The sequence below is a fragment of the Schistocerca cancellata genome, chromosome 4 (genome assembly GCF_023864275.1).
Source record: "Schistocerca cancellata isolate TAMUIC-IGC-003103 chromosome 4, iqSchCanc2.1, whole genome shotgun sequence".
Lineage (NCBI taxonomy): Eukaryota > Metazoa > Arthropoda > Insecta > Orthoptera > Acrididae > Schistocerca > Schistocerca cancellata.
Window position 1 is genome coordinate 283,342,000 of NC_064629.1, and position 26,531 is coordinate 283,368,530.

The 26,531-nt window shown below is 41.6% G+C and overlaps 1 protein-coding gene across 1 annotated transcript in view; it reads left to right on the forward strand.

Annotated features, from left to right (window-relative positions):
- Positions 1 to 293: 293 nt before the first annotated feature.
- Positions 294 to 26,531, forward strand: part of LOC126183518 (facilitated trehalose transporter Tret1-like) — a 289,097-nt gene continuing 262,859 nt past the window's right edge. Inside the window, exon 1 of the mRNA XM_049925574.1 lies at positions 294 to 334. The gene's annotated coding sequence lies outside the window, so the exon portion shown is untranslated. The remainder of the gene's footprint in view (positions 335 to 26,531) is intronic.

Sequence of the window (26,531 nt, forward strand, 5' to 3'; positions counted from 1 at the left end):
CATCGAACCGTAACACGACGCAGCAGTGGTACTTCGCGGGCACCGGCGACAGGCTTAAGTGATGCGGACTCACGTGTGGGAGAAGCGACGCGGCCGCCGCCCCCAAGGCCTGCCGGCGGAAAGCCAATTGATTGGCGACTACGGACGCGCGGCGGCTACGGGGCGCGAGATGCGCGCAGCGGCCGCAGCGGCGACGACTGCTGAGGCGGTGGCAGGTTGTGTAACGGTGGTGGGGTGGGAGAGACGGCCGCTATATGAGCGCTGGTGTGCCAGCGCGCCACAGTTCGCGCACAGCCACAGCAAAGCCAACCCGACGGCGACAGCGACTACCACAGTGAGTACCAGCTTGTCACTCGCCACGTGCTGCCGGCTCCCGCCGCCGCCGCCTCCGCCGTCGACATCCTCGCCGCGCCTTAAAGATCTCTATTGCTTTCTCACAAAGAATTGTCGTGGAAGTTAACTCGGGGCCCATTGTAAAACAATGGACAATTTAAATAACCACGACCTAAGTCAGCGCTTCCGTGAGCTCAACAATGTATCATTGTTCTCTGGCGTAACTTTTTTTGATTTTATTTCGGTTTGGTTTCTCGAATAGCCAACATAATCTGGACAGTGAGTGAATCCATTTCTAGTTCAAAGTTCAGGAACACTTGTTTTCTAACAAAGTTTGTCGAAATCTTCGAAATCTAGAAAAAATCTGCAGTGGTTTTTGTCATTCAACAAATTGTCTTTGACTCAGTTAGACAGCTCTGTTTTGTTGCCATGTGTTGTTGATTGCTATCTTCGCGTGCAATTCTTTATTTACATTTTGTGTGTTATCAAAATCAATAACCATGGCACTTCTATGAACCCAGCAATTTATTACGGTTCTCTAACTTAACTCATTTCTTGTAGTTCATTTCAATCCGATTTCTTGGACAGCCAACATAATTTGAACAATGAGTGTATTTATTTCTGTTTCTTAGATCTGTAACACTTATTTACTAACTATGTTTGTCGAATTCTGGATAATATCTACGATAGTTTTTGCCAGTAAACAAATGAGCCTTCCGGCAGATAGTTTTATTTTGCTGTGCAATATTTTATTGATTTTTTGTACATTGTCGATGACGAAAGATGAAGATGCGTGTGCGCAAAAAATAAAGCACTTTCGTACTGTTTACAACTGACATTTCCCGTAGCTTGTCCGTTGATGTAGTTTCTAGTTTAGTGCTGTTGTGTGCCTTCTTCAGCGCAGTATTTAGTTTTTTCTATTGCAGCCCTATGTGTGTCGGTGTTACAGCTCCATTACCAGAAACTAGATTGACGTTTTTGGACGCTCTTTCTACTTTAGTTTTTTCCCCTTCATTTTCCACAAAACTGGTGAAAATTTACACATGTGTATTTACACAGACCACGCCATGTATTTTTTTTACTTTAATGGTTATGCCAACTTTTTTTAATGTGTCATGCACAGTGACAATACCAGCGTAAGATTTGCACAATTTTTCCATTTTACGCGGGGACCGCACGTCTGGCATAGTAGTGCCTGCAACTACTATGGTTGTGCGAAACTCTTATTCCCCAGGTTGATGTGTGGCATGTAACATAACGTAAGCACAATAATTTTTATTGTGATGCAGCTTGATAATGCCCAAGAGAGGACAAAGTAGCTAATTTGTAAATAATGAAGTAAAGTGTTTATTTCCAAACAAAAAGCACAGCATAAGGTTCAGACTGACTTACTTTAAAATATTTACAGTGACTATTGACGCATACGTAAAAAACACAAATGACGTGTGACGCAAGTCAGAGTATTAATAATAAATAACCCCTAACCAGATTTGCAATTCAGTTCGGTACCCGAGAACAACACTACACTGTTTTAATTAAATTTCATTTACGCTATTTCATATTTTGCAAACACTGCGTGCACTGAATCCCAACAAAGGTTCCGAAACTGCTGTACACCATTTACGAGTCAAGTCTAACAGAAGACTGCTGGTATGATCATAGAACATAAAGAGTATTTTACAACCCTGTCAGTGGTATTCGGAAAGAAGGAAAGGAAGCTTAACATCCCAGCAACAGTGTGGTCATTAGAGACGGAGCAATGACTTGTAACAACGCTAACGGAACGATTAACAGCTGTAACCTTTCGACGGAACGAACTCAGCATTCGGTTGAAGAGGTTTTTGGAAACACCCGGGCATAGTAAATCAGGATAGTCGGATGGGGACTCGAATTCCAATGCTCTTGAATATGTGGATTCCGTCAATAAAGACGCTACTGTTAGCCCAGAAGTACCTTATTTGTTGAGGTCTACAAACAATCATAAATCGTTCTTCCCACGCCCTATTAGCGGCTGGATAAGGAAAGGAAGAAAGAGACAGTGGTATCAGAAAAACACACACCGAAAGGTGGCTTCCGGAATGTAGGTGTAGATACTTAATTTTCCAAGAAATCGCAAGAAACCTATTACAAAAAAGTCTCAATTGACGAATAATAGAGACCTGCGCCTTTATTTCGTAATACACTAACTGACATATCTCATTCCTTCGGTTTCAGTTGATCATTTTTCTCCACTGAACTGTTATACCTGCGTGAAAAATGTTTGATATAACGCGAAGCATTAACTGTGCCTCTTGGCGTATTACAACCTGGTTCCTCCGCCCTACACGAACGCCGTCTGTGTACCGGTAACTGTTCAGTATTAAATTTTTGCATATTTATTACAGAATTCCTCCTCGTAAGCTACATGTAGTTCCTTTATATCTGTGACTTCTATTTATTACCATCGAGCGCAATACTTTACAGAACTTGGGTACATTCAAGAAGTAATTTCGTTCTCTCTTGCATTCTACCGGTTTTAGTTTTGGAATTGTATCTTCTATTGATTCCGTGGCCCCAGTTCGATTAATATTGGTGCCTTGAAGTTCGTGGAAGTACCGACCATACTAAAATTACTTCTTTACTTTTCCAGTCAACAATCATTTGCGAACTCAAAATCTTAGCGAGTATCACGTTTTTAAGGAAGTTCGTTTTCCAGTTGGTAGAAATTAGTTACAAATGTCGTTTTCTAATAAATTTGCTGCTGGAAGTATCCTCGCACTTGAATTCGTTTTAACTACTTTCTACTGTCAGTGGCTCTACGATAACCAAGACTTCTGTATGAGATACGTTCCACGAACGATACGCATTATCATCTACTGCATGCGTTGTAACCTAGTAACTTCACCTAGGGCAATGGTTTCCGTCGTATTTATTTGACTTTAAATGTTGTTTTGCGTTTACATTTCGCAAGGTGCCTTAGGGCAAAGAGGGGGCGCAACGGTGAGTCATTGGGTTCATAATCTGAAAAACCCCTATTCTAAGTCCACTCTAACATTGTTCACTTGGGTTTTACACGGCTCTGCTAAATCTCTTCATCCAAATGCAAGATATTTTCTTTAAAATTTCTACCACTTCTTATTTTGCCCAGACTTTCCAAAACTGCACTTCTGCTCGGTCGCTAATAATATCGCCGTCGTAGGAAACTTGAAAATTAAAAAAAAAAAAAAAAAAAAAAAAGAAAAAAGATCCTCGCATAATCTGATGCAAAGAAATATTAGTATCCAGTCATCAGGGAATTCTGTTTTCGCATCAGTTAACCGCCAAGTCCGTACCTCTGTTCTTAAACTTGAGCATTTTCGTGGCTTTTACTTTAACAATCGTAAATAACATGACAGTTTTTTCTTTGAGATACTACTCAAATAATTTGTTTTTATTCTAAGCGTCATATCAGTACAACAAAAATAAAAAATTTGTATTATTGGTGTTATTACTATTATTATTGTTACTATCACTAACACGTTATGAAACATAGCGTATATGGAAAAACTGAAGCTGAGGAACTGAAGCACATGCAGTTTTTGCTTTTTAAGGAGCGCGTCAAGAACAGTGGTTGCAGTACCATTTCTACTGTATTCTTGATACATTTCTCACTGTGCTGTTCAGTTTCGAGATTATCGATCACTTTATTACAATAGTGGTCGCAGCACAATTTGTACCACATTTCTAACACATTTTTCATTGTACTGGTCAGTTACGGAATTACCGTTATACACTACACGAAGGTTGAAAGACTTAGCAAGAGTCCTTGTTACCCGTTAATTACCAGCCTCGGGTATAGTAAATAACAGGAAACTACTTTTTCTTGTACACGCTAGAAGCGTAATAATAATAAAAAAAGCTGCTTGCTGTCTACCCTGCGCAGCTGGATATACTTGAGTTATTACAGCTGATCGGTAACTCGAATCCAGTTGGCGTAGACCGTGCAAGTCTTTGGATGTTTGGACAGATTTTTCTGCCGCCAATGTCATTTTGTCGCACTGCCAAAAATTTATTTTGCGATTAGCTGCAGCTTGCGATAGCCAGAAGTTCCATATCACTAAGTTGTAGTTAACGTATTCTCCTAGACTTGGAGATGAATAAGGTTTGGACGTCCAGTTGATAACGAGGTAATTAGATACATAGCCTAAGCTGGGAATGAGGACGGATTGAGAAGGAAATTGTTCTTTTGCTGTTGCTATTGCCTTACTCTATTTAGGAAAGCAACGGAAAGCTAAATATTGACGACATGAATCCCACCCGTTTTGAATGCGAAATGGGTGCCCTAAGCCCTGTGCCACATCGCTCGATTTCTCCTGCACTTGGTGACCACCCCTGACGCCCCACTGTGTCCACATCCCGTCGAATACAAGAAAATTTTATTATCTGCCATTGAGTTTCAGTTCACTGCAGTGCTCCGAATAATGTGTTGCCAGTACCGATATTCAGGTTAAAAATCGTTTGGTCTCACTGTTTACACACATTATATTGGTTGGGGCATGTGATTGCCACTCACACTGCATTCTTCGAGGAATGCATATCACGGTCAAGTTGTTGGCTGCTTGTTGATGATGTTCAGCCACATGATGCAACACAATCTCTGCGAATTCTATGTGCAAGCAATCCTTTGTCGAGAGCCTTCACCTGCCCCTCAGCAGCTACACGATCTACTTTTTCGAAGTTGCTTTCAATGGCATTTAATTTCCTTCATCAATTGAACAAAATGAATAGTATGTTGACAGGAGGTTATAAGATGAACACACATAAAACAACAAGAAATGTGATTGGCGCGTATTTGAATTAAGGCAGGTGACGCTGAGAGAACTAGTTCAGGAAGTGAGACGCTTAAAGTCGCAGACGAGTTTTGCTACCTGGGAAAAAAATAATCGACAACATAAGAAGTAAAGACGATACATACTGTAGTCTAGCAATAGCAAGAAACATTTCATGAAAACGAGAAATATGTTAACATCGAATATAAATTTAAGTGTTAAAAGATTATCCTGAAATTATTTAAATATGGGTGATAAACAGTACAGAGAAGAAGAAAGAAGAGAAGTTTTGGAAGTGTGGTGCCAAAGAAGAATACTGTAGATCGGGTAACTAACGAAGAAGCACGGAATCGATTCGGAGCGAAAAGAAATTTATGGCACAACGTGACAAAAAAAGGGTCGGATGTCAGGACACATCTAGAGGAGTCAAGGAATAATTAATTTGTAATGGGGGAGGGTAAAATGGGTTGGGAGAACCAGTGTTTGAAGAGAGTAAACAGATTCAAATGGATGTAAGTTATAAAAGTTTCGCACAGGGTTGAGCAAGGCAGACTAGCGTGGAGAGCCGCTTCAAACCAGTCTTCCGACTGATGCCCACGACAATAACAAACCTCTTCGAATTACAATAACGCCTGTCGCAAAACTACTGTCTGTGCATTCGTTCGGTTACCTTAGCAATATATCCTGCAGCACCACATATTAAAAGCAGGACTACAAATTCCCGTGAACAGTAATGCATCAGCTTGGACAGCCACTCATCAACTGTAGACAATAGTAAGCTATCCATTGTTACATCATATAGTTTCCCAAGGCATTGCCACAAGCGTCGATGTGGCAGGCTGTTAATTGTTATGAATTATAAACCATCTATAAGGATGTGCTTCATACGCATAGCTCACTAAAGACATCGTACCGCCAGAAATATTCATTTCCGACCAGCGTCTCTTTATCTGAAAATGATCATTGTAAATGGAAATACAGAAACCTGCAACCAATCATTTTTGAAATATTTGTTGATTCCCATCGACTGCTTTTAGAGACGTTTCAAGTTCATTTTCAGGTGGCGCTGGTGGAGGTTACATCTTTATTTCCGTAGCGTGATAATAGTACTGGCCCTGTGACAAGAAGAGAGACAAAACCGTAAGGTGTCGCCATGACTGACAGTTACAAACTAACGAATATTGCAAAATGTGTCTGGTTGCACTCTTGTTTATTTACGATTCAATAGTCAGTTAGGGGTTCTAAAAAATCCATAATGGATAAGCTTAATCTCAAAATTCTCAATTTCGGATTGTCTGCAGTCAGTATGATTTTGACCGCGAAGGTTTCGAACTCCCTGCATAGGTAGCTCGTCACCCGAAATTTAGAGCTGTTCAGCTGACAGACATAGAGATACGGGAGTCCTGCGGATTCCGCTGAAGAATTCATCAATGTGACGTTGCTGACTTGCCACTAGTTACGTACCAGTGCAGGGTTCGTAAAATATGCAGTAGTTGTATCACTCGATTCGCGCTAGGATAATGGGCTTCCAATCCCTCTCACACTATTCTGATTTAGATTCTTCTCGATTTCTTAAAATCACGTCAGGGCAATGCATGCAGGAAACTTTGAACAAGGCTACGATCAGTTCAAGTCCAGCTCAGTGACCCTATTTGTAACAGTCATGACGTCCGCTGAAGATATAATGTTCCCCGGAAGAGGTTCGTAAGAAACAAATTTTCTTGGAGTATTGGGGTAAAAGTAACTTATTGTACACGTCCCAAGACACTACGTCACGAATTAGTATACTGTGGCCAAGTTTTGTCACGTGGCCAGTGTAAATAGCTGCCAGTCTTCAAACGTAGCGAAGCCTGGCGAGGAGCCGAATATGCATTAAGCGCGGGTTATTTTTAACTCCGCCTGCAGCACTGTTTTTGTTCGCAGGGGAATGACCACATACTGTAAACAGCCTAGTTACGGCTATGTTTACAACTAGTAAACTGAATTCACTTACATTAAATGTACAGAGGTAACGAAGATGAAGTCAATGAAAATACAATTAGACAAAATGGTATTTGTGAGGTAACAAAAAATGGTTCAAATGGCTCTGAGCACTATGGGACTTAACATCTACGGTCATCAGTCCCCTAGAACTTAGAACTACTTAAACCTAACTAACGTAAGGACAGCACACAACACCCAGCCATCACGAGGCAGAGAAAATCCCTGACCCCGCCGGGAATCGAACCCGGGAACCCGGGCGTGGGAAGCGAGAACGCTACCGCACGACCACGAGATGCGGGCAGTGTGAGGTAACACAAAGAAATGCTGAACTCTAATGTAATGAATATGTCGTGAAGAAAGAAAACGTTTTCACTATAGGGATTCTAACCCGGACTTAGTGCTTTTTTGTGAGCAGTCGTCTTGACCAGTGAAAAGCGTAAAAACCGGGTTCGACTGGTAGTCTAACATAAATTTCCATTAATAACGACATTTATCGCGCATGTTATGCGCCGCTTACAGACTCGGAGGCAGTATTAAAACAGAATCTACATTTCATACAATATTACAATGTAGTTTATAGAGTAGCGAGGAACGGAAAATTTGACGCTTAGGTTGGGCGGGATTGTGAAAGCCCGATTAGGTGACAAAGTGAAAGAGAGGGTCGGCACAGAATTCAAGCCGTCTTTCAAGAAACGTTTATATAACTTTGGAATGCTTTACTGAGTAATTCATCGCTGTCATCGCAATATAAGCCGCGCGGGGTGGCCGCGCGGTCTTGGGCGTCTTATCGCGGTCCGCGCGGCTCCCCCCGTTAGAGGTTCGAGTGCTCCCTCGGGCATGGATGTGTGTGTCGTCCTTAGCGTAAGTTAGTTTAAGTTAGATTAACTAGTGTGTAAGCTTAGGGACCAATGACCTCAGTAGTTTCGTCCCATAAGATCTTACCACAAATTTCGAATTTTCGCAATATAATGTGTTGATATAACCCAGTCTAACATATCATGTACATTCCAGGAAGAAAGAAGCGATCATGTTCAGAGACGAGATGTGCCCACATTGGCAACCATCGACGACCGATAATAATCGACCACAAAGCACCGATGTTTTTAACATCAATGTTAAATGAGGGATTTATAGAATTGCGTAAAAGTAATATATCAATACATCTAATATCATATTTACTAATCTATAAATTCAGTAGCAATTAACATTACATATCCGACAACTTTTTGTCTACAGGCTACAAAAATAATATTTGTTAGACATTCGTCTTTCAGTCTGTTGCGATGTTGACAAAGACCATAACCTGCTTTCGAGAACAGTTTTTCAGAAGCTGTCGATGTGGCTATACAGCTCAAATATGTAAGTGCAATTTTTTCTTGCTTTGGATTGATAGTACCGTTTATAGTATGATTCCACACTTATAAGGAATCTTGTCTAACATCTAGACGCGGCCATTCAGATACAATAATAACTGAGCTATGATGGTTGGACCATTTCTCCTCCAGTTTGCAGATTATTCTTTTTTTGTAGGCCTACTACTTCACAATGTTCAGTTCACTCCACAAATCAAATTTTGTTTCTGTGATTTATCAACGTTATGCCCACACTACTTGACACCCGCATGAGAGTGATGAACAACGAAATGAATTGGTCCACGCTTAGCTACAATAATAGCCAATGCTCCTGCCTCAGTTCATTTGGAAATATTGCCCCTCCCCCCCCCCCCCCCACACACACACACCTCACCAAGACCACGTTTATTAAGTTACAAATACGTTGCACTGATGTCGTTATGAGGCATGTTCAGAAAAGGATTCGTTTAAACGACGAAAATATTACTGATCTTGTCAAAAAGTAGCCTGGTATTTTTGTCAACATCGAAAGAAGACACACTTATTGAAACGCCACTTTTGCGATGTTTCAAAGATTTAAGTATCGATAGTGAAACATTATTTTTAAAGCTCTAAACATTGTTATTTTGCAAGCACGTTGGATAAAGTAACATCCATAATTCAGTCTGGAGTCTGTACAACATATTTTGATTAAGGAGCGCAAAGATTTTACACCCTACGGTTTGGAACGCACAAGAATTACAATAAATAAATAAATAAATAAAAATAAAAAAATAAAATCCTCACCACTTATAATAATCTCTTCAGCAGTGAACGGGCCGATCGCTAGGTAATCTCCGGCAGTCACCTGTCTCGACTACAAGGCCGCAGCCTTACCACTTACTTGCAGAGATGAAGTTCGAGGTCTCTCCGGCATTATAAGTGGCACCTACAACGAAGTGACAAAGTGATGGTATAGCGGTAGGCATGCATACGGAGGGCGATAGTACGTACTCAAGGTATAAAAGGGCAGTGCATTGGCGAAGCTATCATTTGTATTCAGGTGATTCGTGTGCAAAGGTTTCCAACGTGATTATGGCCAGCACGACGGGAATTAACAGATTTTGAACGTGGAATGGTAATTGGTGCTAGACGTACAGGACATTCCATTTCAAAAATCGTTAGGGAATTCAACACTTCTTGGCCCACAGTGTCAAGAGACTGCCGAGAAAACCAAATATCAGGCGTTACCTCTCACCAGGGACAACGCAGTGGCCGACGGTCTTTACTTAATGACCGAGAGCAGCGGCGTTTTCGTAGATTTGTCACTGCAACCAGACAAGCAAAACTGCATGACGTAACCGCAGAAATCAATGTGGGGCGTACGAGGAACGTATCCGTTAGGACAGAGAGGCGAAATTTGGCGTTAATGGGCTATGGCAGCAGACGACCGACGCGACTGCCTTTGCTAAGGGCAGGGCATCGGCTGCAGCCCCTCTCCTGCGCTCGTGACCATATCGATTGGAACCTAGACGACTGGGAAACCGTAGCCTGGTCAGCTGAGCCCAGATTTCTGTTGGTAAGAGCTGATCGTACGCTTCGATTGCGGCGCAGACGCCACTTAGCCGAGGACCCTAGCTGTCAACAAGTCACTGTACAAGCTGGTGGTGGTTCCGTAATGGTGTGGGACGTATTTACATGGAATGGACTGCGCTCTGTCGTTCAACTGAACCGATCAATGGTTTGAAATGGTTATGTTCGGCTGCTTGGAGACCATTTATAGCCATTCATGGACTTCTTGTTCCCAAACAACGACGGAATTTTTATCGATGATAAGGAACCATGTCACCGGGCCACAACTGTTCACGATTGATTTGAAGAACGTTGCGTACAGTTCGAGGAAATCGTTTGGCCACCCAGATCACCCGACATAAATCTTATGGAACATTTATGGGATATAATCAAGAGGTGAGTTCGTGCGCAAAATCCTGCACTGGGAACACTTTCGCAGTTACGTATGGCTGTAGAGGTTCAGCATTTCTACAAGGGACTTCCAAAGACTTGTTGAGTCCACAGCATCTCGAATTGCTACACAACGCTGGGCAAAAGGAGGTCCGACAATACCAGGTGATCAAAGGTCAGTATAAATTTGAAAACTTAATAAACCACGGAATAATGTAGATAGAGAGGTAAAAATTGACACACATGCTTGGAATGACATGGGGTTTTATTAGAACCAAAATGCAGGATGGCGCTCCACCCCATACTGCTAGAAGCGTGAAAGATCTCTTGCGCGCGTCGTTTGGTGATGATCGTGTACTCAGCCGCCACTTTCGTCATGCTTGGCCTCCCAGGTCCCCAGACCTCAGTCCGGGCGATTATTGACTTTGGGGTTACCTGAAGTCTCCAGTGTATGGTGATCGACCGACATCTCTGGGGATGCTGAAAGACATCCGACGCCAATGCCTCACTATAACTCCGGACATGATTTACAGTGCTGTTCACAACATTATTCCTCGACTACAGCTATTGTTGAGAAATGATGGTGGACATATTGAGCATTTCGTGTAAAGAACATCACCTTTGCTTTGTCTTACTTTGTTATGCTAATTATTGCTATTCTGATCAGATGAAGTGTCATCTGTCGGACATTTTTTGAACTTTTGGTTCTAATAAAACCCCATGTCATTCCAAGCACGTGTGTCAATTTATACCTCTCTATCTACATTATGCCGTGATTTATTCAGTTTTCAAATTTATACTGACTTTTTGATCACCCGGTATATTAGGAGGTATCCCATTACTTTTGTCACTACAGTGTATCTCTGCTTTGTACCCGAAGATATGAACGAATACTAGACATTCGTGTTTAGGTGCCAGAGTCGCAAACTCTGTGTGTAAATGTCTGCCACGTTCCTAAAGAAAATGTTCATTCAAACTTTCCCGAGTTCTAGAGCTAAATTTTACTTGAGTGGGTCATACTCTGTATATTAGGAAAAGTGCTGTCCTAGGCTCTGAAATAAATGAACCTGCAAGAGAAAAAGATACCGACACTGTGCATGGCCGTATGTTAAATGGTACAAGCATGTTCCATTCATTCACAGGACTTCCTGTTGAAGGCATTAATGCCCACTTTACTCTTCCAGCACTAAAAACGTTAATCTGGACGGCGCTCTTTATCGCTGCTCCTCCCGGAATGCGATTACAGTTATCTGATGACTTCACCTACTCTCGCGGTAAATAAGCTTTAAATTACCTAGCATACACTAGTTGCTGCTATTAAGCAACATGTCAAACCACAACCATAGTTCACACGAGCAATGAACAAGCAGTGTTAAAGACTTGTAGATGCCAATATGCTCGATGAAAACTGCTTCTCCTGCGAGAGCAAACCTCTAACGAAGACTCTAGAATATTCGCAGCTGGGTAATTCTGCGGACAAAAAAAACAAAGGTCAAAGAAAGGCTGATGTAATCGACTGCATAACAGTTGTCATTTCCTTGCTAGATTGCGCTGCACTGAGAAAACCACCACACAAACAAGTTCTAGAGGCCACCCTGTACGTAACATTTACTACACCTGACTGTGGACAGCCATAATGAACTTAATTTTTCGTTGATTGGAAGTTTTGCCCGCAGAGTGCAGTTACTTGTACGCTTGTGTATGTGGAAAACCATCTTCTAAAGTGTCCGCCCGTAGTAGCTGAGTGGTCAGCGCGACGGAATGTCATACCTACCGGCCCGGGTTCGATTCCCGGCTGCGTCGGAGATTTTCTCCGCTCAGCGACTGGGTGTTGTGTTGTCCTTATCATCATCATTTCATCCTCATCGACACGCACGTCACCGAAGTGGCGTCATCTCGAAAGACTTGCACCAGGCGACCGGTCTACCAGACGGGAGGCCCAAGCCACACGGCATTTCCATCTTGTAAAGAAAGCCGGAACATACCAACAAAAGAAGTATTCAGTTTCTGTTGTCACGCTCTTCAGATACATAAAATAATTTTGCTATCAGTGATTGAATAGCTTAAAATGAGAGATGAAATGATGAGCTCTTGGTCGGATATGATTCCCGTATCGTACACTACGTTATACACGAAAGCTCCGGACTACTACCGCTTATCAGCCTATGCACGAATCATTATGTACTTGTGGAAAACTTAAGTAGGGGAATTTTTCACTCACTTTATTAATTTAATACTTCATATTTCCTTGCCATTCCAGATTGATCGCTACACTCAATTTTATTTGCTATCTATCCTGTGTTTAATTAACTGACACTCATAATGAAAATCACTGAGCACACAGCGGAGATGGTGACTCTTAACAAATACGTCTGAAGCTTTACATTTGAATTTAAAATCGTCCATACATAATACCAATATTACAAATACCATTAGAAATGCATACAGTAGTGCCACAAAATATAACCACAAAATCAACAGACTGAGCCAAAATAACATCAGTGGAACCTGTACATGACAGACACAAATATGCTATGTACGATTCTAGTATACGAAGTCAATAGTTGTAGCTTTATGAAGAAAATAAGTCAATAACCTTTTCATTGAAATTAGAATGCTTTGCATGATGTTCTTTTCTATGAGGAGGATTGCTATGGCGATAAAAGTTGTATCAATAACTGCTCTTCTTGAAAATATCTTGATCCTCTTCACAACTGAGGAGTCGCTAAGCCTGAGTGGCAGACAACCGTAAACGTTGTTTCCAGGCAATGAATTATGAACTTAGGCGCTTGGCATTATATAACACTTGTTAGATACAACATTTGATGAAATGTATCACACACTATAACTCGAGAAACTCTGAAGCATCCAAGACATGTACTCGTACACTATTAACAGAATGCTTACTCCTTTAACACAGCTCACTCACTCAACAGCCGGAGCACTCCGAAGTGTATTGTGTGTTTGCTATTGAACGGTTCCCACCACCGTTCCCGTCGGACCCAGACTACACGAGTACACAACTGTTTCGCACAACAGAATATTTTTTATGTTGCGTACTTGGATAGTAAAGTCATTTAATAAGAACTGTATTACGAAACATCTGCGAATGTGCTCCAAAGCGGACCTGCCACTACACAGCACAGGGTGAATCATTCGAGGGGATCGAAGTGTAAACCTTGCCACTGAAATGCAGGCAATTTTTACGAATTCTTTCATGCTTTTTCATGCAATAATCTAATAGGCAAGGTACTCTTCATACCTCCTTCTGAATCTTTATGATGTGATGTTGGAACTATGTTTCTATTCACAAAGAAGTTTCGGTACACCTCTACTGCGAGCCACCGAGCACCGTATCTTTCTCAAGCTGTTTACACAGCTCTATGTGCCGGTACAGTTTGTCTGCAGCGGAAATGTGTAGTCTTCTCGCACCATGCAGCATGTTTATCAACGATTTTATTGCTTATCACAGACAAACGTTACGCTCTAGATTCTGGTCTCTCTTCATCTTTGGAGTGGAAACTGTTCGGTCCTTATACGAAATTCTAAGAGAAATAGAAGATAATGTCAACATACAACACTGATAGCTATTTATCTTAAACTGAAGGAGCCTATAATCTCCAACAAGCAAACGTCCAGTAAAACATGTGGAATCAGCGGAAGTAATTAGGAACATATCGCGAATTCTCACGTTACAGGAGCTCTTTAAGCAGTTAGACACAGAAAATCGACTTCTAATCAAATTATCTCATTCCATAGCCAAAGCGTGACTCCCAGAACGTAGAAGAAACGATGATTACAGCTCACTGTCCCGTCGGCGATGAGGTCCTTGTAGTCGGAGACTTAAGTCGTACTGCATACGTCTGAGAATGGAAGTCAGCAGTGTTCATTTCAAATAAGCATTATGCAATTTTAAAAAACTTCATTTTATCCTGTCAAAGGTGCTATACTTTCCATTTTATTTGTCGAAACTGGTTGCAATTGCAAGGTAACCTTGAACCAATCTATACATACATAAAATACATATACAGGACGAACCATAGCTCCACGGGCAAACTTTCAGAGGTGGTAGTACAGAACAAAACAAGAACAAATATCTCGTAAATATTGGCTCTAAAATGCACACCTTCACTATTGTGAAATACGTCTCTTCTACTGAACAAGTGCTCATAGCTCTTACGGTAAGTATTTTAGAGCCGTTGTCTATTTGGCGAAATCGTTAGAATCGACAAATATAGAAATCTTACTGTTATCATGGTGAAACTTTGTCATGTCACTGTCGGTGTCTTATCATCATTGCTTGCATTCGACATTACTTTTACCAAGTGAGCATGATAATGGCCGGTTGCGATGATCCTAGAGCTTGGATCAAATGGTATCTATTTACACACGACACCAGCGATAGCGATTGTGCGATAACGGAACCTTTGGATAGTCGAGCATGCTTGGCCACAGCCGCCGGCCCAGATACAAATCATAGAGCAATCATAGAGCTGATGCATCAAGATCGCTGTAGTATTAGTGTATGGGCAGGAATTGTCAGCGACAGACTCATATAGCCATACACTGTAACAAACCGATTAATAAGCGCTGTTTATCAGCAATTTCTGCCCGACGAATTACCAGCGCTACTGGAAGATGTTACCCTGGCAGAAAGAAAACTACTATTGTTTAAACACGACGGGACACAACCACAATTTCTACAGATGGTGCGACCATACTTCACCGCAACGTTTCAAGGGGATTGCATAAGTCGAGGTGGTCCGGCAGTATGGCCTCCCCGTTTATCGGATCTGAATCCCTTGGATTTCTGGCTATCGGGACATTTTAAGACATTGGTATGTGCTCAACCCACAGAAAACGTGTACACGTTACAGGAGCGTGTGACCAGTACATATGGCGCAATCAGAACGGAGTCAAGCGTATTTGAAAGAGTGCGTGATTCACTGCGAAGAAGAGCTGAAGGATGAGTCAGGACGCGTAGAATTCACATGCATCACTGCCTATAGTGTCTACTTCTACAGACAGATGGCAGTGAGAGGACAGATTGATACATATTTCAACAGGTACTGATTTCCGGCCTTCTTGTGAACTTTCTTGTTAGTTTCGACCAATACCAACACCTGTAGGAATATGTGACACTTTTTTTAAACAGCCTGTACGTACACAGCAATACAAACACTGCCTCCCTAATATTACAATTACAGAACGCAAGCAATGGTTTGTACAAGTGACATCACAAAGTTTTACCAGAGAAACAGTAACATTTTAGTATTTTTGGACTCCAAGGATTTCGCCTTACAGTCTTCGCTGCTAAAGTGAAACGTCGTGACTATTTATCATAATGACAATCTGTTTGGTAAAATCTTCTAGTTATTTCAACTTATTAGTATTCAGTGTATACGTATGTGTTCTATGTTTGTACAGGTCGACCGAAGATGATCCTTGTGACTGAAATCTATTTCGACAAATAAAGTGTCTTTTGACGGAATAAAATGTCGTTTCTTAAATACAATGAAGCCGTTGAATGTCGCTCACGCAATATATTACGACATTTATCTCAATCTAAATGACGGAGCCCAGACGGAGATTTGAAGATATCTATTCTCGCATGACCAATGTGATACTGGGCGACAAAGAAGGATAAAGTGAAAAATAAAATCAGCTAAGCATGAACGGAGGAAAACATGTTTTCTGGTAAAGATAATGAGTAGTAGATTAATTAGAAGTTGATGGCTTAGCCTCACGTAACTAGTCCAAAGGTAACTTTGTAATTATTCCTCGTAGTGGACGCTGAAGTGTTGCAACACACTCTGCAGGTTATGAAGGCTGTAGTTTCCGTTCCAGGGAGCTTCTAGAAAATATGTTTTAAAAGCGTTTGTCCTTTCGGCGCTGTCGATAACGCTGCAGCAGTCAACCAGTAGATAACAGTTGACTGATTCTTCTCATAAAGGAGCGATAGTGACAAATGAATAGTGGATTTGCTATCAGGGAAAAATAGCCGGGATGAAATAAGTCAAACTACAGCATTATTCCGTTAAACGGAAAACACTGCACGGTAGTTTATCTACAAATGGTTCAAATGGCTCTGAGCACTATGGGACTTTAACATCTGAGGTCATCAGTCCCCTAGAACTTAGAACTACTTAAACCTAACTAACGTAAGTACATCACACACATCCATGCCCGAGGCAGGATTCGAACCTACGACAACAGCGGTCGCGCGGTTCCAGACTGAAGCGCCTAGAACCGCTCGGCCACTCCGGCCGGCGTTTATCTACAATATAAAGATATTTATTTTAGTGTGCTCTGAGCTTACATTGCCTTAATGAAACGTACATGCGCCAGAATCTAGTTTTCATGAAATAGAGAAGAACTGCGCCGTAAAATAAATCTGTCTTTGAAACTTATGAACAGAAATGCACTTCTGAACTAACTGGAGAGTGAGAGAGAGAGAGAGAGAGAGGGATAGGAAAGCAGTGGGAGGGAATGGGCGTGATGTGGTACAGTAACAGCTTATTAGTGGGGTTTTAATCAACAAAACTGATTTCAACAGGTAAGTCAAGTTTACACAGTGAACTGCACATATTTGGATTTAATATTTCTCTATCCGTATTGTTACTTTGCATGAGCACTTTAACGCTGCTGTTAATTTGTGGGTTTTTCCTGATTCATCGTCAAACAACTCTTCACAATGTCAAAGCTGCTCTTCGGATTAAACGAACAGTGCGTGAGACCAAAACTATCAATGTTTACGTTTGCATTGATTTAGCTCTCTTTCATTGTATTTAACGTGACACTTTCTGTAGATCGCTCTGTTCCGTTGTGGAAACGGTTTACACGAACCGGATTCTATGCTTTACCGTTCGCATCAGTCTGTCTCTCGGTGAGACAGTGACCGCTTAAGTTTAATAAGTTTCCAGGTTTCATCATCTTTAGATAAATGTACATATGTGCTACAATCCACTGAAATTCTTTACAGGACTATGAACTGACACATCAACCGACAAACAATCTTTATTATTCTTAGTATTTCAAAAATTTGGAGAGATTTCTGTATTCCATTTCGTATACCCTGAATCATTTTCCCCTAATATATCGGTATCCGTTTATATGTAACTAATGATAGGTATTAAAAATGGCTCAATCGTATCACTTAAATGAAGATAAAAGGCATATTAATGACAAGAGAAAGCGGAAGAGTACACTATGTTTTTATTTCAATCTATCTTTCAAAAATTTCTTATATGAAATTTTGTATCGTATCTCATAGGAATATTACAGGTTCGTAGGAAGAACTACTGTTCCTAAAGCTGACAAGAATTTTAGACTGCTCCTCAGGAAAGTGAAACGAGACGTCGAAGTTTGACCGGTAAAAACGTTTTCCGGCAGTAAGAAAGTGCTTCTAGAGCGTAACGATCGCTAAATATTATATCAGTATAACGCTGTTAAACTATTCAGGTTGAAAATTCATGAAGAAGATTTGATTCCGCACAGCACCAGTCGACGCAGCGTTAAAAAGTTGGAACCTTCATCAGCTGAGAGGCAAATTCGAAGAAGGTGCGACCATCCTGATTTCGCGCTGGGGTAATCTCGTTAAATTACACCAGGCGAATAATGCAACAGTCCCTTTATTAGTGTTAAGCCAGTTTGTAGTAATATACAATAAACACTGAATTTACACACTACTAATGCTATACTTTAGTTCAGGTTTTGCTATGGATTGTGCTTCCAACGGACGAGTACAAGAGGGAAACGTAATATTTTCTTCTAACCAAGTATTTCCAGCTTTCAAATGAACTCTACCCCTTTGAAGGAGATGTCATGTTAAAGCACTGGCGCTGCGTTACTAGCTTTAATTAATGATCAGCTCGAACGGTACAACCATTTATGGATTCCGACTTGAACAAAATTTATCTCCTTGTTTTTCTATGTTTTACCCCCCCCCCCCCCCACATATGTCGGTGATGGTAAACCATCATCATTGGGTTTACCTATGTTCTACGCTACATCACGTTTGACGGTTCATGTCACTCTGCAGCGGCTAGGCAAAAATATGGAAAAACAGCGAAAAATGCATGCCCGTACATAAATGCAGATGCGAGCCGACATAGTTCTAGCGGTACGTTTAGATAACCTGTATTCGAAGAAGAATGTGGACCGATCCTGCTGCCGGCATCGAAAAATGAGAATAACGTGCGAAAGACGAGGGCGCGCCCAGAGGTGTATAGATAATTCTCCCTCGCTCAATACGCGAAAGGAATTGGACATAAAATCACTGATATTGTGTGAAGCACCCTTCGCCATGGACTGTGTGGAGGCTTTAGGAGTATATATGTAACTGTATACATGAAAAAAAACAAAAAATGTATTTTTTCGAGGCCAAAATCTCAAAGCATGTAAATTGTAACTTGCACATTTTTTCACCCACGCTATTTGTACGAAAAAAGCCATTCGCAGATTGCAAAGTATTTTATTGTTAAATTTTACTTATGACACTTTTCGACAGTTGCTATCATAAAATCTGTAGAGAAAACTAACTCATTTACTCTTGACATGTGCGTCACTGGCTTCACTTGTGATGACAGTTGCCGAATCGCATTGAAAGGAAAACTGAATAATAAAGTAATTTGTAATCTAGAGAACATTCTCTGTGTATTTTCTAAAAGAGATTTCAAAATCTATGTGCATTTTCTGTCCTACGACGGCGTGCAGAAAAGTAATGCCACCGAATTTTTTATGTGAAAATTCTCGAAGCTCTGTAAATAAAACAAACGTTATTGCCCTTATTCATTTTTATTCTCCATGTCAACATACTTGCAGCCCTCTATCGCTTGAGGTCTCCGAACTGTAGCGCGTAACACGGCGGTGTGTAAGTAATAATCTCGGTGCGTTAGGAACGACGTCCCGTAATCGAGTTTCGAAATCGTCCACACATAGAGCAGCATGACAATGCTGCGACGTCTGCAACAAACCGATGCCTTGCATTCACTGTCATCGATTACACTCCATACATTTCCGACTTGGTCACATCCAGTTTTCATCTACTTCCCACTTAAAGAATACCTGCCCTTTTATAGTGATTAAGAGGTGCAAGCAGAGGTGAGATTGTGGCCCCGTCAACGAATTCAAACATTCTACATTGACGGCATCAACTAACTGGTCTCTCGCTGGGAGAAATGTGTTCATTGTTGGGTGACTATATTGAGAAATAAATATGTAGACATGAAAAATAAAGATATAGACTGTTAATGACGTTTGTTTCATTTATTATTTCTTTATTTATTTATCGTTCCGTGGAACCAAATTAAGGAGAAGTTTCCATGGTCATGGAACGAGTCAATACATGAAATTATAACACGATAGTAGAAACAGATAAAATTAAATATAAGAAACATATTCAGGCGACAAGTCGTAAGTTTAAATAAAGAAAACCAACAATGTAACACTGGAATTTGCTTAATTTTTCAGCTCTTCCAGGAGCTCCTCGACAGAATAGGAGTGAGCCATGAGGAAACTCTTCAGTTTAGACTTAAAAGTGTTTGGGCTACTGCTTAGATTTTTGAGTTCTTGTGGTAGCTTATTGAAAATGGATGCAGCAGAATACTGCACTTCTTTCTGCACAAGAGTCAAGGAAGTGCATTCCACATGCAGATTTGATTTCTCCCTAGTATTAACTGAGTGAAAGTTGCTAACTCTTGGGAACAAGCTAATATTGCTAACAACAAACGACGTTAAAGAAAATATATACTGTGACGGCAATGTCAGAATTCCCAGACTATTGAATAGGGGTCGACAAGAGGTTCTCGAACTTACACCACATATAGCTCGAACAGCCCTTTTTTGACCCAAAAATACCCTTTTTGAATCAGAAGAATTACCCCAAAAAATAATACCATACGACATAAGCGTATGAAAATATGCGAAGTAGACTACTTTTCTTGTTGAACTGTCACTTATTTCAGATACAGTTCTAATGGTAAATAAAGCAGCATTTAGTTTCTGAACAAGATCCTGAACATGGGCTTTCCACAACAGCTTACTATCTATCCGAACGCCTAGGAACTTGAACTGTTCCGTCTCGCTTATAATATGCCCATTCATTGAGAGGTTTCACATAAAAATTCGGACACACCCTCGTATTTTGCCAAAATATGCATAATCATGTTTTCCATACTGAAGCTGCACTATACGCTGTGGAATACTGTTATTAACAACCGTTCAGAACAATATCTGTGTAAGGCTATTTGCAAATGTCTGATTATTCAGGTCGTTAGCGCTTGCCCTGCATTACACTGACAAAGAGACATCAAAAGGTTTTAGGGCAGGAACTCCGTGGCACCTTCGTCATACTGATTGTGTAATCAGACATTTTAACGACTCCATAGCAGCGCTCTAAGACGCCCGTATTTCGTTTACGTCAGTCTCTTGACGTTTGCACTACAGAGTGAAGGAACGTATAACAAGGGGCTTACCGAATAATCGTCATAGCGCCACGCTACCGTCCAGAGGCAAAGCTCACAAAAGATCAAAGCAGAATAAAGATCAAACCGAGTGCCTGCAAGAATCCACAAAAGCCGTGAGACTGAAAACTTTGATGACTTTGTGCGAGTTCTAGCGTCGATTCTCCTGACATGGCTCAGCAATCATATTATATTTCAGGTAACAGCATTTAATAAATACGGCCAGCGTACCTAAACGAAGCGGTATACCCTCTTAGGCACCTTGTATGTGAACCTTGAAGTCTTCCTTGCGAAAACAAATTGGAACAACGAACACCCGTTATCTAATTGGATGACATAATTTCAAAAAATTCCCTAAATCGTACGTCAAAACAAAGCTTTTTACTATGCGCATGTGTGTGACACTTGTTACAGCGAAAGGAAAGCAAGTTCTGCGAACGTGTGGCTTTTTCAGAAATAGAACACTCGCATCAAAGTATATAGCTTCTCGTCGTTGGTAGTTATTTGTGCACTGTTTATCCCAACAACAGCCACAAGAGATCAATCATTTTACGATGTACATGAGTACTTCATAGTGCTTCGCAATGTTTTTGAGTCGAAAATAAAGTGAACACACTGCAGATCATGCAGGACTACAGAGTTATTATAGAAGTCCAGTTCAGAATATTTTGTAAGTAAAGTTGTCCTCGGACCAAAGATGAGTTTGAACGCCACAGTGCTGTGCCAAGCGGTATTATGCTCTTGTATTCCTCTGACCTCTGAACTGACTGACCCAGCCAGTTATAGGTCTCTGATAAAAATACGATGTCATCGGGAAATTCTTTGGTAATTCCTGCCATTAATTATACACAATATATACATAGTATATTATAGGTTTAAATTACTTTTGGTTTTGTTAATATTCTTGAGTCCAACAACACTGCTGTCTACATTTCGTGATATGCAGCTACTGCAAATATTTCATGCTATTGCGAACAGTATAATGTGGACACCAGAACAGGGGCGCCCACAGGTTTTCATCTCATTAGCGGCAAAACATTTTGATAAACAGGGTGGTCAGAAACAGCCTGTACAGCTTATAAGGTTGTTGTAGTGTAAGTTGGGTTGAGAAATAACTGTTGAGCCGTTTCAGAGTTAATTAGGACTGAAGTTAGCCAATGAGGCCGTTGCGTGCTCGAATTCAAGCGGATCACCAGAGACGATGTGCTTCGTCTGGTTTGCTAAAACTGAACAAGAGAACAGATATTTCTCAGTACAACTTACGCTGCAACACCATTACAAGCTTCCCATACTGTTTCCAGCCACCCTGTGTATATCCAGGGTGTACTGGGTATAAGTGCAGATATTTCTGTTGGTGACTGAGGACGGTGTACTAATCAACATTACAACAGTATTATGTCGTTTGCAGACTAATAATTATAGCTATTACAAGTCTGTGACGTGTTTGTGGGGAGAATATTCCACGCAAGGAAAAAGCAACCAACACTCTGATGGTTGTACATATTAAGATACTACATATTACAAAAAACACCTGCGCTTCACCAGTTACACTATGTATACAGAGAGTTACAAAACGATACCGACGAACTTCGAGGGATTGTAGAGGGTGTCTTGAGGAACAAATTGAGCATAGGAACCTGTGTCCGCAAACGCCATCCAACGACACTACACAGCGTCTAAGATAAAGGCGCAGGCTCCTGCCGCCAGGCCACCCCTTTGGCAGCAAACGTCACTTTGTAGCTGACGGACCGCAGGTGGGACATCATACAATTCTGTTGTTATTCAGTGATCGCGACTGATTGTTACGGTCGCCAGTGGAGAAGAAGGAGCTAGTTGCTCGGTAGACAGGTCTTGTCTCCTATTTATGTGACGTTGCTTTCCAAGACAGTTTTCCATCCACTGTTTATTTTCGTCCTAGAACCCTATAAACTCTCCAATGTTTTTTGGTGTGCAGGATGTAAGATAGAGGTACTGACAGCGTCGAAATTACAGAGGCTAACGTATGCAACAGCTATTGCGGCCTATTACACTGAAGTTTGCAGGCAATCGGTTCCGCTCAATGAATATCGGCAGAGTTTTCGAGAATTCGTCGCTTTTATTTAATTGAAAGAAAAGGAAATACGAATACAAAGAAAAGAGGAGGAAACACAAACTGTTTCACAATTGCTGACAACAGGAAACAAGTTCAATGAATGAACATTACTATTAATTGTATTGTTACAAGAAATTAAACGAAAACAGAGATTGTCAGAATGCCTGCCTCCAGCATTGCAGCGTACCACTGACTGAAGCACTAGCTCAAAGATGCCGGGCACGGTGCGAACATTTCCACACTCTGCATGTGTCTTTGCATGTAAGTATTCCGCTGACTCCATTGGGACTTCATACGCCACATTCTTCAGATGACCCCACAAGAAAAAGCCAAGCGGGTTGAGGCCAGGCACCGAGGCGGCCAAGTTACAGGGCCACCTCGACCTATCCAGCCGTCTCCAAACATCTGTCAAATGGCTCTGAGTACTATGGGACTTAACATCTGAGGTCATCAGTCCCCTAGAACTTAAAACTACTTAAACCTAACTAATCTAAGGACATCACACACACCCATGCCCGAGGCAGGATTCGAACCTGCGACTGTAGCGGTCGCACGGCTCCAGACTCAAGCGCCTAGAACCACTCGGCCACACCGGTCGGCAACATCTGTCGCATTTGGGTTCTGGGAGCTAGAATGAAGAGTGTGGGTGCTACGTCGTGCTGAAACTAAATACGTTGACGGACTGCAAGTGGCATCTCCTCCAGTAATTACAGCAGCACTTTTCAAACGAATGTTGCATAGCTATCACTTGTGAGTCGAGGAGAAAGGATGTAGCGGCCAATCAAGTAACCGAGTATCATAGCCGCCCATAAATTTAAGGTAAACTTTCCTTGACGACCTCGTTCGCGGGTGGCGTGAGGTTCTCTTCCACCTAAATATGACAGTTGTGAGCACTGAACACACCCCCACTGGTGAGACGCGTCTTCCGTGAACAAAAAATAGACAACGAAATGCGGTTGTATGTCGCAACGCTGCAAAAACCACCACTGCCCGAACACCACCGTCGTGAGCACCTGTGCTTTCTGCAAATGGAATGGATGCCCTTCCTCCTCACGCATCAGCCACCAAACCGCTATGCGGTTGCTTTGCAACGCGCGCGTCACAGCGCGAGTGATTGTGGATGCGTCTGCGTCGAATCTCTCTAAAACGTCCTCTTCAAATCGTAGCGTGTGTATGCTTCGCTCGGGACTTCCACTGTTTTGGCGTTCTTTGTTCGTCCAGACGCTGATGAACAGCCGGAAACGTAGAATGGTGTTGCTGACGCCTACATGGATATCTTTGTCCGAAGACGCGTAAAGCTCCGTGCCCATTTCCTCGCGCCTTACCACGAACGAAAGGCATATCGCGCTACTCGGATCAAGTGAAGTGGCACAATAGTCCGAGACATACAACGAATGAGTGTTATGTTTCTACCGCGTATGTTTATCTTTCGCCTCTGCCATCACTACTGTTAGCGGTCGCTACAGTGTTGTGACAGGTGTGGGCGCGTTCGGCGTCGTCTAATGTCCAGAATGCTGTCACATTGCGAGACGTTTCGCCTGCAGTCCATCAGCGTGTAGAGCCACATTTTCCTACCGGAAGGGTGGTGTGGGGAGCCATAATGTTTCATAAGCGTACTGACCTCCATATCTTTGAACACGGTGGTACACTCTTCAACGTTATTGTAACACTGTGCCGGCCGTGGTGGCCGAGCGGTTCTCGGCGCTCCAGTCCGGAACCGCGCGACTGCTACGGTCGCAGGTACGAATCCTGCCTCGGGCATGGGTGTGTGTGATGTCCTTAGGTTAGTTAGGTTTAAGTAGTTCTAAGCTCTAGGGGACTGATGACCTCAGACGTTAAGTTCCATAGTGCTCAGAGCCATTTGAACCATTTTGTAACACTGTACTCCTTTCCCATGTACGTCTTTTCAGAGGTGCATTTAGTGCTGTTTTATTTTTAAGTGTGACAATATACGAGCGCGTCGAAGGGCTCTTGGAAGGGGAATATATTTGGGGAATGGACTGGCCTGCCCGTTCCTCTAACTTAAATCGCATCGAGCACGCATGGGATGCGTTGGGCAGACGTATTGTAGCACGTCCACATGCACCAACGGATATCCAATAGTTGTTAAACGCGCTTATGAAAGAATGGAACGCCGTACCACAAGAATTTCTAACTTACTACCAAGCTTGTGGCCAGTATGGGAGCACGTTGCAGTGCATAAATTGCCGTCTGTGATGCTCACACGACCTATCAAGTACCAATTTCTCGTCTTTTTTAATGTCCAGGGGACCATCATGAATAGCGGCGGCTTCAGTATAATTATTATCCTTCCACAAAATTGTCATTTCTGTAAATGTCGTTGCGTATTTCTTTCACTTACCTCCCGTGCTGTAATGTAGCATTTCTTTCTACGTATGGTCCAAGTTTCATCGAGCTATGTTACTTGGCAGCGAAATCTCATGCAAAAGTTACTTTTGTCCTTAAGTTTGCACACCAGTGTAGATGATGGTTCATATGATTATCATTATTTCCGCGTCACTTACTGTTGTTTATTTCTACCGTTATAGTTCCTGAAACAAACTCTCGCCATTTTGTTTCTATATTTTCCGCACACGTAACGTCCTGTTAATATCGATATTCGTATGTCGATATGTTAGATTATTTCCTGAAACTAAAGGAAAATGTCGAAGTGCACGCTCCAGTTGTACCAGAAAAAGTTGAAAGGACACAGGTGCTGAAAGATTTAGTAGCTAAAAGCACAAGTTGTCCGACAACATAGTTTCCCTCACTGTAGAGAACGTCTGCATGCTGTCATACACTGCAATAGCTCTACAATGGTTATACAAAAAAATTTCGCGTATCTGCAAAGAATGAGATTTCTTAAAGAAAAACAAAACTATTTTAAATTAATCATCCATTTTGTAATTTCATTTACAAAGTTTTTTCATTACTGTAGTGCAATTCACTTTAAATGTACTTTATAACATTTTAAAGGCAGTTTATCTATATTTTCGGCTTATTTCAGTGATAATTTTCAAAGTACTGCGTTGTAAGTCTTTTTCCATTGGGAACTTGCCCCCTCCCCCTGCGGGCACCCCTGCATCTGAAGAGCTTTGTGATACATACAGGTACCACAAGTCACTGACGTAGCGTGCAGTAGCCGTCTCATAAGGTAGCGAAATGTCTTCTCATAGTAATTGTGCCTACGTGGCACAAAAAAAACTAGACTGTGTGTTCTGTGTAAAACTAAGGAAGGCGAACCTCTCATTATATCGCACGAATATGTCAAGTTCTGAACAGAATCTCAATGGTGAGACAAGGTACTTAAATTCGTGTTCACCTTAGATTTCAAACATGGCAGCCTCGACTTACTTTCGTTGGCAGTAGCCTACGTTGTAAATGCGTGTGACGAAATGTTTCCCCGAACGTGACAGTTCAGTGATTTCCGCAAGAAATGTTCTCAGTAATATAACATTAATGTTAGGAATGAAGCTTTTTTAAAGTCGTAACTATTCTGTTCACCGTTCTGCAAACACAGTCTAATCTTGTAGAGTAAAATAAAAATAAATTTCTTCACTACTCGGATAAAATTTTGGAG